We start from the raw sequence: 15935 nt of genomic DNA on the forward strand, positions 1-15935 counted from the left end.
GGACTCTGTATATGTTGAGCATTTTGAACTGGTAGAGACATTCATTTATCTCTGCATTTATGTTCATGTCACTGGGTTCTTGGATTTTGAAGTGGAGAGGTAGCTCGAAAGAGCTTATGGAGTTAGGAGGTTAGGGTTATTGTCTGCTTTCATCAGTTTGGAGTTTAAAGTAATAGCAAAAGGGAAAATACACACTATGAACTGAGGTGATTTTACATTGTGAGCCATCAACCAAGGACACTTCGATATACTCATCAAAAGAATGCTCTAAATTAAACTGTTGGGCATTTACAATGGTTGTCAAACTGTGGGGCAATGTTCAAGTATGTGCAAGGTCTCCATGATTTATCTTGTATATAGGCTTTGATGAAATCTATCATACAAGGCCAAGTCAGAAAAAAAAATTATGGAAGGTATGGAATATGAAAAAAGAACTAAAATAAAATGATTCATTTACTTCAATTTGTTTGATTTCAGTTTGTAGGCATTCAGTATGAACCCAAGATATTTCATGCTGTGTTTTTTTTTGTTTGTTTTTTTTCTGGTAATTATTGTCTTTGATGTGTTTGGGCAGAGTGGTGTGTGATATATTTCACAGCTTTGGGATGGAACCTGTGGCATGCACTGGGGGTCGCCCCCCCTTGTCGCTCAGTTGTTGAAAAGGTGTGCTAAACTGCCCTCTTGGGAGCCAAAACATGTACTAAACTGCTCTGTTAGGGGTCAGGCGTGTGGTAAACTGCCCTCAAGTGCCCTCTTGGGAGCCAAAATGTGTGCTAAAGTGTCCTCTACGGAGCCAAAATGTGAGATGCCCTCAGGTGCCCTCTTGGGAGCCAAAACATTTGCTAAACTGCCCTCAAGTGCCCTCTTGGGAGCCAAAACCTGTGCTAAACTGCCCTCAAATGCCCTCTTGGGAGCCAAAACACGTACTTAAGTGTCCTATTGGGAGGCAAAAACGTGTGCTAAAGTCCAATCCTGGTTGTCAAAATACACTAAATTTCCCTCTTTGGTGGAAAAACAATCAAAACACGTACTTAAGTGTCCTATTGGGAGGCAAAAACGTGTGCTAAAGTCCAATCCTGGTTGTCAAAATACACTAAATTTCCCTCTTTGGTGGAAAAACAATCAACTGCTCTCTTCTAAGTTCTATTATTAGAGAGATATGCCTATTGCATGAGGAGCTACCTCGCTACATCTTGTGGAAATAGCTTTTCAGAGCTAGCAAGTGAAGTTAAAAGTTGGGTTAGCATTGCATATCAGGGTTTCCGGCAGGTTTAAGTTGACTACCTGCCGGGCTAAGTAACTGGAATCATTTTTTAAAATGTCCTCTGAAAAGTGCCTTTTAAACTTCAGCTTGCAAGTTCAGGTTGAAAGTTAAAGACATAAAGTTAATAAAAAAAAATTATATATATATATATATATATATATATATATATATATATATATATTATAACAGAAAGCAAGTTAAGGGCAGACAGTCTTATTAGTAATGCTATTGAGTAGGCAAGTGACGAATGCTAATAGCGCTAGTGTTTATTATGATACACTTTGCAATAAAAAATAGATAATGCAGTCATTTGTGCAAAGCAGATTTCCTGAATTTTGTGAAGGCTAGATACATTTAGGCTAACTGAGTTTAGAGACATGAATGAGCTACAATTTGCAGCCGATCTGCTCTGTGTCAGCCTCATCCTATCAGATCACAGAAGAAGTAGTGCGGGGCCTGGTTAGTACTTGGATGGGAGACCTCTTTGGAACACCAGCAGCTGTGGATGTTTCTCCAGGTAAAACAAGTTGTGTCAGGATGGGCATCTGGCGTAAAACCTGTGCCAACTACCAATGCAGATCTGGCTGTATTTGCTGTGGCGACCCAGAACACAAAAAACGGGAGCAGTTGAAATGACAACAACAATGAGCCACAATTTATTCCATGGAACAGTAAATGTAATTTCTGTTTCGAGAAATGAGCCAAACCAATGAAGAAAAACTGCAATGCTGCTATCAGTCTATCTACACGGGTCCACTGGCCACCGTTAAAATGTACTTGCCCAAACAATTTTTTGGGGGGGGTTAAACCCTGCATATTTTATGATTACAGATTCAGAATGCCCAAGAAAGAAAGAAAATTGAAAGTTGTTAAAAAACAGCTGGAAACTGCTGCAAAAGGCAGTTTGCCTTTGAAACACTGGATCCAAGGACACAAAGGAGGAGATCATGATAGAGGTATCATGGGTAGGCTTATAGGCTACTCCTCACGAAGAAGTTAAACACACAGAAGAGACAGATATTGATATGGAGGGAAATGGTGATGATGAAGACAGAGAAGGGACATGAGGATGATATGAAGGAAAATGAGGATGATGAAGAGAAAGAGACGGTACATGAGAATGATATGGAGGAAAATGGTGATGATGAAGACAGAGAGAAGACTGACGACAGTGATGTGGAGAGAAGTGATGATGAAGTTGAAGACATACAAGAGAAAACACAGTGGTGGGCACAGTTCCGATAATCCGATAACTGATAATTATCAAAGATAAAGTTTTCATTATCGGATTATCTTTTTAGATAACTTTGAAAACCATTATCGGACTAATTATCTTCCGATAAATTTTTGTCTGATAATTTTTAGACCGTTAACGTGATAAACAAAGGTGAACAGATGTGTAGTTCTACCCTCTGCAAACAGAGAACTGCTTCTAGAAACCACTCTATCCTCTGCAGGCAAAATAGAACTGGTCACAAAAAAACAAAACTAATTTTTTTTTAACCCCATACTGATAAGCGGCCAATATCACCCAAGTCATCCAGAGGCATACATTTTTAACTTATGGTTCAAATTTTAACCAAACTTATTTCGGACAAGTTATTTAAATTAACATCACTTCTGAAGTTTTATAAAGTGAAAATATCAGATATATGTTTTAGTTTTAAAGTAATGCACTAATTTTTAAGGTTTTAGTGTGAACATGCTGTGTCCAGGTGCATTATGGGTGATAGGGTAATCAGTACGTTCACGACAGGAGAAATGCATTTGAGACACTTTGATCAGGCTCCACGGACAACAGCATTAAACTCTAGTGCCTAAAACTGTCATGAATATATTCTCTGGGTTCATAGACGTTGTTATTGTGTTTGCGTTTATTAAATTCCACGCATCTTAGCAAGTAGCAACACAGATTATCTGGAATTTTGTTTTGGCAAGTTTTCAAGGTCTCTACTGCCATCTGCTGGCCAGTAGTGTTCATAGGAGTATTCAAACTGAAGCTGGGCAGACACTATGATATTTTCAACCACTGTACTCGGTTCCACCTCAAACTGTACCACAGAACTGCACGGTATAAAGTTCAGAGGGCACGACTTATGTTCTCACACACATTGTACGTTCAAAAACCACACGTCGGACTCGTGTTTCCAGAAGTAAAGCGTAAACAGAAGCTTTTTTTTCAAATTTGATTTACAAAAACTCTCGATGGGAGACATCAAAGTTAAAAAAAAAATACATTACAAGACAGGTCTGCAGTGTTTGCACAGGCACAGTGCAAGCGGTTGGATGCTTGTAGCGCTTCAGCAGCGGAATACCCTCACAACGGCCGACCAGAATATCAAACAGGTTTGATTTTCATCTGACCATACGATCGCCGATCAGGAGGTGGTCGTGAGATGTTAAACGCAGCTCGTCACTCCATGTATTAACCTGAAACTTAGTGTGATCCAAAAAATTCTCGCACGAATGAAAAATTGGCTGAAAAAGGGCCAAAACTCACCAGCACCAGTACATCATGGCAGTGTTCTATTTATTTTGACACTGGTTATATCAGATGGTTATCTAATTACAACTTCGCTTTTTTTTTTTTCAAAATGCCTTTTTTTTAACAAATAAAAAATGGCATATTTTACAAAAGCACATTTATCTGTAAACACCAACACACGACACACCTCACATTAACGTGTTGGTTTACATAGAATGAATCAACCAATCAGTGTGAGCGGAGGCACATTTTATCCAGATGGTCATCTGTGTTTGTTACAAAATTTCAGAATTAGTGCATTATTCAACATTAAAACATATATGTTATGTCTTAACTGTTGTGTGTTGGGGGGCTTGGCTGGACACTGTTTTGCGGTTTTTGTGTTTGTTTTCCTTCCCAGGTGGTTTGGGGCTGATCTCTGGGGAGAATGTGCTGCAGAAGAGTCTCTCACCTCTGTCACGGTGATCTGCTGCACCTGTTGCACTCACGTGCGATTCTCTAATCAGGACGATCTATGACACCTGTGACATTCACATGCAGTTCTGAGGACTCTCAGCTGGTACCAATGAAGAGATGAAGAACTGCATTTAAGCCAGCAGTGATCTGGGCTTAATTGCCGGAGAATACAACAGTGTGACGACAGTGTGACGACCGTTTGAGGACGCTGAGGGCCGCTCCAGAATCTGACATTGCGTCTGTGAAGGAGGACGAGGGTGAGAGGCAAGCGCTGTCAGCACACGTCAGAGGTGATTATCCTTATAAGCTTATCTGTGAATATAAAGTGGCATTGTTGCGCAGCTAAAATTAAGCATTGAAGAGAATCATCTCGTTTGCTCCTCGCGGCTGTGGCGTGCGGATTGATAATCCTCCACAAGCTGTGAGCAGCTGTTCTTTTGAATTAAGCCTGAAATCAGTCCTGAACGTGTTGCTGATAAGTGTGCCTCTAAATAGTTTTTCTTGATAAAAGTACTGAATAACCTCACCTCTGTTCCTCCTTCACAGAGTACAGTCTTGGGAAAAGCCACCTGGGGGTGTTGGTGGAACTCCTGAGTCCAGAATGTTCGGGCGCCGATCCGTTGAGGCGCGGGGAGAGCGCACGGCCTCTTCACCCCACCAGACTCATTTATTTTGTATTTGTGTATTGCATAGTGGGAAGAAAAATTAATTTGTTTCTTTTGGAACTGCTTCTGGTTATTTAGCGCTGGGTTCAGTCAGACGCTGGACCGCTCCTCCACCTGCATCCTACACATAACATTAACTTTGCACAAATAACAGAATTGACATGAATGGAGTTATTCTATCAGTATTCATTTTATTTATACACCAAACCATAACTCAGCACTGCTTTATTTTCCAAGACCTCGGCCTGACGGCAGCATTGTGACTGAGTAGAGATTTGAGCATTGTGGCTTTGCTCAGTTGCTTCGGTGCTGGAAGCAATGTAGTAAACTGGAGCTTCCAGCAGGGGACAGGACGCTCAAGGACAGACGTGCTGACTCATTGTTTGGGTATGTTGTCGCTTTTGATGCTTCCAAAAGCGCTTGTGGTGTTAAAACTCAAAATCAGCTTGTTAGTAGTTGCAAGTGTAACGGAGACAATTCTGGAAGTTATCGGTTATCGATTATCTGTAACTTCAATCAATCAATTTCAATCAATTTTTTTATATAGCGCCAAATCACAACAAACAGTTGCCCCAAGGCGCTTTATATTGTAAGGCAAGGCCATACAATAATTATGTAAAACCCCAACGGTCAAAACGACCCCCTGTGAGCAAGCACTTGGCTACAGTGGGAAGGAAAAACTCCCTTTTAACAGGAAGAAACCTCCAGCAGAACCAGGCTCAGGGAGGGGCAGTCTTCTGCTGGGACTGGTTGGGGCTGAGGGAGAGAACCAGGAAAAAGACATGGTGTGGAGGGGAGCAGAGATCGATCACTAATGATTAAATGCAGAGTGGTGCATACAGAGCAAAAAGAGAAAGAAACAGTGCATCATGGGAACCCCCCAGCAGTCTACGTCTATAGCAGCATAACTAAGGGATGGTTTAGGGTCACCTGATCCAGCCCTAACTATAAGCTTTAGCAAAAAGGAAAGTTTTAAGCCTAATCTTAAAAGTAGAGAGGGTGTCTGTCTCCCTGATCTGAATTGGGAGCTGGTTCCACAGGAGAGGAGCCTGAAAGCTGAAGGCTCTGCCTCCCATTCTACTCTTACAAACCCTAGGAACTACAAGTAAGCCTGCAGTCTGAGAGCGAAGCGCTCTATTGGGGTGATATGGTACTACGAGGTCCCTAAGATAAGATGGGACCTGATTATTCAAAACCTTATAAGTAAGAAGAAGAATTTTAAATTCTATTCTAGAATTAACAGGAAGCCAATGAAGAGAGGCCAATATGGGTGAGATATGCTCTCTCCTTCTAGTCCCCGTCAGTACTCTAGCTGCAGCATTTTGAATTAACTGAAGGCTTTTTAGGGAACTTTTAGGACAACCTGATAATAATGAATTACAATAGTCCAGCCTAGAGGAAATAAATGCATGAATTAGTTTTTCAGCATCACTCTGAGACAAGACCTTTCTGATTTTAGAGATATTGCGTAAATGCAAAAAAGCAGTCCTACATATTTGTTTAATATGCGCTTTGAATGACATATCCTGATCAAAAATGACTCCAAGATTTCTCACAGTATTACTAGAGGTCAGGGTAATGCCATCCAGAGTAAGGATCTGGTTAGACACCATGTTTCTAAGATTTGTGGGGCCAAGTACAATAACTTCAGATTTATCTGAGTTTAAAAGCAGGAAATTAGAGGTCATCCATGTCTTTATGTCTGTAAGACAATCCTGCAGTTTAGCTAATTGGTGTGTGTCCTCTGGCTTCATGGATAGATAAAGCTGGGTATCATCTGCGTAACAATGAAAATTTAAGCAATACCGTCTAATAATACTGCCTAAGGGAAGCATGTATAAAGTGAATAAAATTGGTCCTAGCACAGAACCTTGTGGAACTCCATAATTAACTTTAGTCTGTGAAGAAGATTCCCCATTTACATGAACAAATTGTAATCTATTAGACAAATATGATTCAAACCACCGCAGCGCAGTGCCTTTAATACCTATGGCATGCGCTAATCTCTGTAATAAAATTTTATGGTCAACAGTATCAAAAGCAGCACTGAGGTCTAACAGAACAAGCACAGAGATGAGTCCACTGTCCAAGGCCATAAGAAGATCATTTGTAACCTTCACTAATGCTGTTTCTGTACTATGATGAATTCTAAAACCTGACTGAAACTCTTCAAATAGACCATTCCTCTGCAGATGATCAGTTAGCTGTTTTACAACTACCCTTTCAAGAATTTTTGAGAGAAAAGGAAGGTTGGAGATTGGCCTATAATTAGCTAAGATAGCTGGGTCAAGTGATGGCTTTTTAAGTAATGGTTTAATTACTGCCACCTTAAAAGCCTGTGGTACATAGCCAACTAACAAAGATAGATTGATCATATTTAAGAACGAAGCATTAAATAATGGTAGGGCTTCCTTGAGCAGCCTGGTAGGAATGGGGTCTAATAAACATGTTGATGGTTTGGATGAAGTAACTAATGAAAATAACTCAGACAGAACAATCGGAGAGAAAGAGTCTAACCAAATACCGGCATCACTGAAAGCAGCCAAAGATAACGATACGTCTTTGGGATGGTTATGAGTAATTTTTTCTCTAATAGTTAAAATTTTGTTAGCAAAGAAAGTCATGAAGTCATTACTAGTTAAAGTTAATGGAATATTCAGCTCAATAGAGCTCTGACTCTTTGTCAGCCTGGCTACAGTGCTGAAAAGAAACCTGGGGTTGTTCTTATTTTCTTCAATTAGTGATGAGTAGAAAGATGTCCTAGCTTTACAGAAGGCTTTTTTATAGAGCAACAGACTCTTTTTCCAGGCTAAGTGAAGATCTTCTAAATTAGTGAGACGCCATTTCCTCTCCAACTTACGGGTTATCTGCTTTAAGCTACGAGTTTGTGAGTTATACCACGGAGTCAGACACTTCTGATTTAAAGCTCTCTTTTTCAGAGGAGCTACAGCATCCAAAGTTGTCTTCAATGAGGATGTAAAACTATTGACGAGATACTCTATCTCCCTTACAGAGTTTAGGTAGCTACTCTGCACTGTGTTGGTATATGGCATTAGAGAACATAAAGAAGGAATCATATCCTTAAACCTAGTTACAGCGCTTTCTGAAAGACTTCTAGTGAGCATTGTGGTCACTAGAAGACAACAACCCATGTTGACATGGGTTGTTGTCGGCAGCTGGGGAAAGTAACTAAAAAAGTAACTAGTAATCTAACTTAGTTACTTTTACAATTGAGTAATCAGTAAAGTAACTAAGTTACTTTTTCAAGGAGTAATCAGTAATCAACACTGTGGCAACACTGTCTGTATTATTGTGCTTCACTCAGGTTCCCAAAAGCAATTCCTTACCTTTATTGTTGTATCCGTTATTGATGAATGATAGTTCTTGATGAATTGCCATCTGAGGGATCAGAGTTCACAACTTAAGCATGCACCCTTGCCCTTTACACACTTAAATTTCTTCATATTCCTTATATAATGATGTTATGCAGTGTACAGAAATAAATATGAAAATCCCTTCTAATCTTTCTCTGGGGAACACTGTTTTTAAATATTTCAGTAATTTCCTTAGACATTCTTGACAAAGTGGAGATCCTCGGCCCATCATTGCCTCTCCAAGACTCATCCTTTTTTTGGGACCAAATCATGTTTGCAATCATCTGTTGACAGCACTTGTTTGAAATAATACCATTGCTTATTGGTTGATTTATTTATTGACTTATTTAGTTGGCATCATTACTTGCCCTAAATTTCCCCCATCCCAACTTTTTAGGAATGTGTTGCAAACTTGAAATGCAGGGATCAATGTATATTAACTAAGAAAATGAGGCTGACTACACAAATCATGAAACTGTCTTAATGCTAAAGTCCTTAATGCTAAAAATCCTTTTTGCTAAAGCTTATAGTTAGGGCTGGATCAGGTGACCCTGAACCATCCCTTAGTTATGCTGCTATAGACTTAGACTGCTGGGGGGTTCCCATGATGCACTGAGTGTTTCTTTCTCCTTTTGCTCTGTATGCACCACTCTGCATTTAATCATTAGTGATTGATCTCTGCTCCCCTCCACAGCATGCCTTTTTCCTGGTTCTCTCCCTCAGCCCCAACCAGTCCCAGCAGAAGACTGCCCCTCCCTGAGCCTGGTTCTGCTGGAGGTTTCTTCCTGTTAAAAGGGAGTTTTTTCCTTCCCACTGTCTCCAAGTGCTTGCTCACAGGGGGTCGTTTTGACCGTTGGGGTTTTTCCGTAATTATTGTATGGCCTTGCCTTACAATATAAAGCACCTTGGGGCAGCTGTTTGTTGTGATCTGGCGCTATATAAATAAAATTGATTGAAATTGATTGATTGAATGGTTGATTGGGGGGTTGAACTGGTTGTATGCCTGGGCAATTGCCATCCAGAACCCAAGGTCTATGGTGTCATGGATGTATTGAAACATGCTCCCAGAACTGAATTCTTGTTCCTGGTGTTATTAAGAGGTTTTATTTGTTTGTTTGTTTTGTGTGCCTTGACAAATAGGTTGGAAAGAGTTGACTTTCTTTAGTTTGACCCATCTTTATGATAGCAGCAAAATCACAGGGAAGTCCAGATTCACTAACAGGAAACTGATTCCACTGCTTTGATGTATACAATCAATAAGCTTGCAGGATAACTGTGTTTCAGATGTGGTCAAGCATTTAGATTAGAATTCAGAGCAACAAAGAAGACTTGTATGTTTGCCTGTCTGGCTTTTCTTTTTCTGTCCTTTTCATGTTCATTTCATTGTCCTGACACAGCCTGTACAATAATGTTTCCTGCTGTGCTAGTTTGTAGACCATTAGTCATTAAAAAAATATGGTGCACAACATTTACTTGCAATGAGCCTGAGTGCCACCATGCGTGGAAACCAATTTATGAGTGCTTCATTTTGTGGCAGTTCAATAAATATTTTACCCTGTAAAAGTGTGAGTAACATGGTGGGATGAGAGCCACCTGTTCTTGTCTGTGAAAATCATGTCTTTTTCTTTTTCTTTTTTTAATTGTCTCTGTATTCATTTCCCTCTTTGTTCCAGTTCCATGCTAGAAGGGGAAATAGAGTGAAGCTAGGCTAGATATTTGCTACCCAATATAAAAACGAGACTGAGCATGAAAGAGATGCTGACATTTGCACATGCATGTGCACACAACTGAAGCTTTGTGGTACTTTGTGATTCAGTGATGTGCTAAAAGCCAGCGATATTAATTGCATGTTTGCACACTTTAATATTCCACTTGTTCATCTATATTACATAATGCAAAAAAAACCTGATGAAACACAAAATATGCAATCATTTCAAAATATATATTTATTATGGAAACATATTCCAAAATCTATTGTTTGGTCCATATCCAGTTTGGTATGGCACTGATATTGCATGTTTCTTTAGTGTTTAGTTCCATCAGAGAGTATTACAGCTGAAAGTAAATAATGAATGAGAGTTCACAGTGTCATGTTCCCTTTTATTTGAACAACTCAAAATAGGTGAATGTTGTAGGAACAATAACACTTCTTGTGGCTGCTGTGTTCTTTCACAGTCTGGTGTGTTCTTCATGTTTCATTTGACAAGACAATGTTTCAAGACAATATGTCAAGAGTTTATTGCAGGCAGAGTTCAGCCAGATATTTTTTTTTTTTTCACAAAGGAAGGAAAAATGATCTCATCAGTTTTCTGAAAAAAAAAAAAATGGTAGAGGGGTGGAGCATGGGCCAAGGAACAATTCTTTAAAGTTTGGGGTGATTCTTATACCCCATCACACATACACTGATTGAGGCCGAATGGTGTCAGAATGACACATCTGGCCACAATCTGGAAATACTGACATGCAGTCTGAAGACCAATGGACGCCAGTCTTTGAGCATCTACATATTTGGTCCCATTCGCTCGGCTGTCCCAAGTGTGTTACACATGTTCAAAACACCATCGAGATGCGGTGCACATCTGATGGCGGTCTGTACGCAGTTTTTGCGTCATCTGATCACAGTCTACATATTCTGACGGCATCAAAACAGCATCTGAAACAATCTGTGGGTGATTGAGCTCTGAGATCAATCGGTCACAGCAAAGCCTGCCGACATGCTGTGCCATGTTTTTCCACCTCCACTGGTCCCCGGCCAGGGAGTGCAAAAGAAATGTTGACATGTATGATATGTATGTGGCACTGTGCGTGCGTCAGATGCTTGGTGCAGCGCCCCGCAACGCAGCTGAACGGGATGTCACCACTGTAATGCACGTATTATTACATGTTCACCTCCTAAGCCTGTAGCAGGTATGAAGTGGAAATGTTTCTCCACGGTGCATGGCAACATAAATACACATGCAACTCACTTCCAGTACCCTGCGTTCCACAGCACAGCACAGACAACTGGTGAAGTCCCTTTTACCCAGCTGCTCTATGTGCTGGCAATGTCGATCAGCTGACAAATGCATAATCCATCTCTGGCATAAATAAATCCCATGTGAAGTGCTGTCCCGCACCGATAATCCAACTACAGTTGTGTTAAAATGCTATCAAGTAAAATGCCAAAAAAAAGACTTCCAAAAAAGAGAGAAGAAAAAGTTTGCTGAAAAATGTTGTGCACATGTGGGAAGTTGGTGCACTGCCAGCACAGCTCAGCAGCAGTTATGGAGTCCAGCTGGACAACTAAAATCTAGCAATACAAGTATATGCTGATTAAACACCGAAAGGGATTTTTCACCGGACTGGACAACAGCAGGTGATCACTGAGAGCTGTCAACTTTTCTGTGCGCTCTCTGGATGGACATCTCCTGTTTCTTGTGCGCACATGCGTGTGCGCATGCGCCCCGCATATGCACGCAGAGTGGCTTGTTCAGCCATTATGAACACACGCGCACAGCCGAGTGAACATTTCATCTGGCCACACACTCGCATGCTGCTTGGATCACTTGTTCTACACACGTACATGCGCACACTCTGTCATGTGAGACACACACATTCCTGACAGTGCATCCTCCTCCTGATGAGAGGCCAGTTGAGCGCTAAGAATGTGAGGACAAGCAAAGATTTGACTGCATGGGTGAGTGAGTGGGCGAGTGACAGCTCCAATGTTTGTGGTGTCTGACAGCAGTCTGTGTCATCTGACAGTTGTCAGAAATATGTTTGGTCAGCATCCTGCAGGTTTGCATGAGGCAGTCTGGATGCGTTCTGACAAGGCTGACCACGCCTCTTTTCCTCCCGACTGCATCTGGATTATGACCATATTTGCAGTGTCGACCTGGTTCCTGCACATTCTTGCTATGTGTGATGGGGGCTTTAGAATTGTTTACTTCGATTTCATTGCAAACAATATGAACCCAAGATATTCATGCCCACTCCTCAACCCCAGCCAGCTTAATTTAATTTATTAATAAACATCCACTCCTGCAACACATTCCATAAAACGTCGAGAGATCATTGCAATTTTCATTGTAAAATTCTCAACATATTCTCTTTTCAGGACAGGTCAGGGCTGTGGGCAGGCCAGAACAGTAACTGCATCCATCTCTGCTCAGCCAGGCCTTTGTAATGTTTGCAGGATGTGGTGATGCATTGTCTTGTAGAAAAAGTATGGACGTCCATGGAAAAGATTTCATCATGAAGTCAACTTACGTTTCTATTAAATCTCAATGTACTTTTTCCATGAATGCTGCAATGACAGAAATATAAATTACCTTTGCCAAGGTCACTGACACAATCCCATTCCATGACTGGCCCTGGGTTTTGGACTTGTTGATGATAACAGTGTGGATGGTTTGATCTTTGGTCCAGAGGATCAATTAATAATATTAATATGACTGCAATACATGTTTCCACTATGTGATGGTCCAAACCATGATGCCTCCAAGCCCAGAGATGTCAATGCCACTTCAGGAAAAGGTGGACTTTGGACTTGGACTTTTCCAGTTTCTGTGCACCAAGGCACATGCACCTCCTCAGGGAAGTGCACCACATTGCTTGCAAATAGTACACCTCATCTGAGTGTCTGTAACTGCTCATTTCACAGAAAGTTCATGCTGGTGCTTTAATTGGATTCAGCTGATTATGAGGTAATAATCACATTATCTGTTCTTTAAAAAACATTATTCCATAATTCTTTGAGCACAAAACAGCTCACCCAGAACTTAGGTTTTACCAATTTATCTCACCACGGCTTCAGGAGTATTGTTGTTATGTTTGCTTCCTTGCTTCATGCACATTTGCTGGAAGACAAGTTTATCCATCAGTTTTAAACTGTCAGGAGATGTTTGGACAATGGTAGCATCAATAATCTTTCAGTTAGAAGGTCAATTGTTAAAAAAAATTACTTGGTCTTTTGCTTACAATGACTCTCCCTTGCAATGCTTTACATTTGAAAGATTATTTTAATTCATTAATAAAAATATATGACAGTTTGTTGAATATGAATTGAGATGTTTGTCATTTCATTTTTTGATTGATTATATTCTGTTGCCCCGAAGGCATCTATTCTTCTTCGTCTCAACACTGCCAAGACAAAGCCCCGAGCATTGGAGCAACAGATGATTTATCCATGTTTAACGACATGTGTCTCCGCTGGGTATATAGCCACAGATATTTATAATAAATCTGTTCAAGGATAAATGTTGTGCATTTAATTTCAGTTTTGGGCCCAAACATTCAAAAGGATAAAGGTTGTTAGCCTACAAATATAGATGGAATCAAAAGGGTTTTTTTTGTAGAAATGTCATCAATTCTTTTACTTCTATAATCTTTAAAAACACTGGGTAATTGAAAGGCTGATATCAATATTTGATATACAGTGGCAACTTTAAGGAGTAATAGTGCTTTTTTGTTTTGTCATTGTATTGTAAAGACTGTGATAGTGTGCGCTGAGTCAGCTTGTAATCAGACCACTCTAATTCCCATAATGTCAAACTGTGATGTATTGCCTAGAGTGTCTTGGTTTCACTACAAGCATGTAAAGTGTATTGTATCTGTCACTTGTATAGGGAAATACAGGAAAAACAGGAAAATGGACTTTCCATGTACAACCCCAGTTCCAGTGACGTTGGGACGTTGTGTAAAATGTAAATAAAAACAGAATACAATGATTTGCAAATCCTCTTCAACCTATATTCAATTGAATACACCACAAAGACAAGATATTTAATGTGTAAATGCGCCACACATTTTCAATGGGCGACAGGTCTGGACTGCAGGGAGGCCAGTCGAGTACCTGCACTCTTTTACTACGAAGCAATGCTGTTGTAACGCTTGCAGAATGTGGCTTGGCATTGTCTTGCTGAAATAAGCAGGGACGTCCCTGATAAAGACGTTGCTTGGATGGCAGCATGTGTTGCTCCAAAACTTGGATGTACCTTTCAGTATTGATGGTGCCATCACAGATGTGTAAGTTGTCCATGCCATGAGCACTAACACACCCCCATACCATCACAGATGCTGGCTTTTGAACTTTGCACTGGTAACAATCTGGATGGTCTTTTTCCTCTTTTGTGGGTGTGGTTTAATCAAAGTGGGTGGGCCTTAAATCTGTACATTATTTTAAGTCTGAAATTGATATGGATTATTTAGAAGTTGCTATATTTATTGTTTATTTGAAAACTATTTACAGTACAGCCTCAAAATTGACATTCAAAGCAATGTTTTTGATCACAAAACTATTTACAGAATAAGTTTTTATGAACTCAGAACCTGAATATTCTTAAGTGTATGAATGAATAACAGAAAAGCCTCAGAATTGATATTCAACATAGTAGAAAATTATGAATAAGTATGCATGAACAAGAGTTGTCATTCTCAACACAACTTTCTTTTTCTTTTTTTTTTATTTTATGATCAAACTGTGATTTTTTTTTTTTCCAATTACAAACCCAATTCCAATGAAGTTAGGACGTTGTGTAAAATGTAAATACAAACAGAATACAATGATTTGCAAATCCTGTTCAACCTATATTCAATTGAATACACCACAAAGACAAGATATTTAATGTTCAAACCGTTAGACTTTATTGTTTTTGTGCAAATATTTGCTTATTTTGAAATGGATGCCTGCAACACGTTTCAAAAAAGCTGGGACAGTGGTATGTTTTCCACTGTGTTACATCACCTTTCCTTCTAACAGGCCAGTCTAGTACCAGCACTCTTTTACTACAAAGCCACACTGTTGTAACACGTGCAGAATGTGACTTGGCATTGTCTTGCTGAAATAAGCAGGGATGTCCCTGAAAAAGACGTTGCTTGGATGGCAGCATGTGTTGCTCCAAAACCTGGATGTACCTTTCAGCATTGATGGTGTCATCACAGATGTGTAAGTTGCCCATGCCATGAGCACTAACATACCATCACAGATGCTGGCTTTTGAACTTTGCACTGGTAACAATCTGGATGGTCTTTTTCCTCTTATGTCTGAAGGACCCGACGTCCATGATTTCCAAAAATAATTTGAAATGTGGACTCATCACACCACAGCACATTTTTCCACTTTGCATCTGTCCATTTCAAATGAGCTCGGGCACAGAGAAGGCAGCAGCGTTTCTGGATGTTGTTGATGTATGGCTTGCTTGCGTGTCACCGGGAATTTGGCCGCCACCTGCCGCAAGAGGGTGTGATGGGTTTGCACAGCGCACACTTTGTCTTTCAGGCGCTTGTGTGCACAAATAGTTGTTGCAACAGGTGTACGAGGCATTGGATGCAGGGACAACATTACACGGTTTGCACAAGATTCCTGCATCATGCGCACTAAGTGTGCACTTCGTTCAAACTTCGCACTATATGTGAAGGGGCCCTTAGGTTTGCTATTCTGTGCTGTTCCTGCATGCTGTTCATCAGAGCATTTTAAAACATGAAAACTGTTGGACTGATAATTGCAAATAAATTTAACCAAACTGTCTTCTAGAATTTCAACAAAAACTCAGATGCTAACCTTGTCCCACCTGGTAAATGAGGTGAGAAAAAAAATCATGCATGGTCACTTGGAACTACTAGACTATTGTATGTTTGTTACACTTCATAGTTTTTTTTTTTTTTTTTAAACTAACAATACTGTCTATGTATGTTGGCGTAATCATCCAATG

General features: G+C 40.1%; 1 long non-coding RNA gene across 1 annotated transcript; it reads left to right on the forward strand.

Moving 5' to 3' along the window:
- The first annotated feature begins 1069 nt into the window (after positions 1–1069).
- LOC117521025 lies at positions 1070–15706 on the forward strand. Its single transcript, XR_004563858.1, has 3 exons — positions 1070–1275; positions 12351–12354; positions 15693–15706. It is a non-coding gene; the product is annotated as an uncharacterized LOC117521025 (long non-coding RNA).
- The last annotated feature ends 229 nt before the right edge of the window (positions 15707–15935 follow it).

This window comes from Thalassophryne amazonica, chromosome 11, assembly GCF_902500255.1.
Source record: "Thalassophryne amazonica chromosome 11, fThaAma1.1, whole genome shotgun sequence".
Taxonomy (NCBI): domain Eukaryota; kingdom Metazoa; phylum Chordata; class Actinopteri; order Batrachoidiformes; family Batrachoididae; genus Thalassophryne; species Thalassophryne amazonica.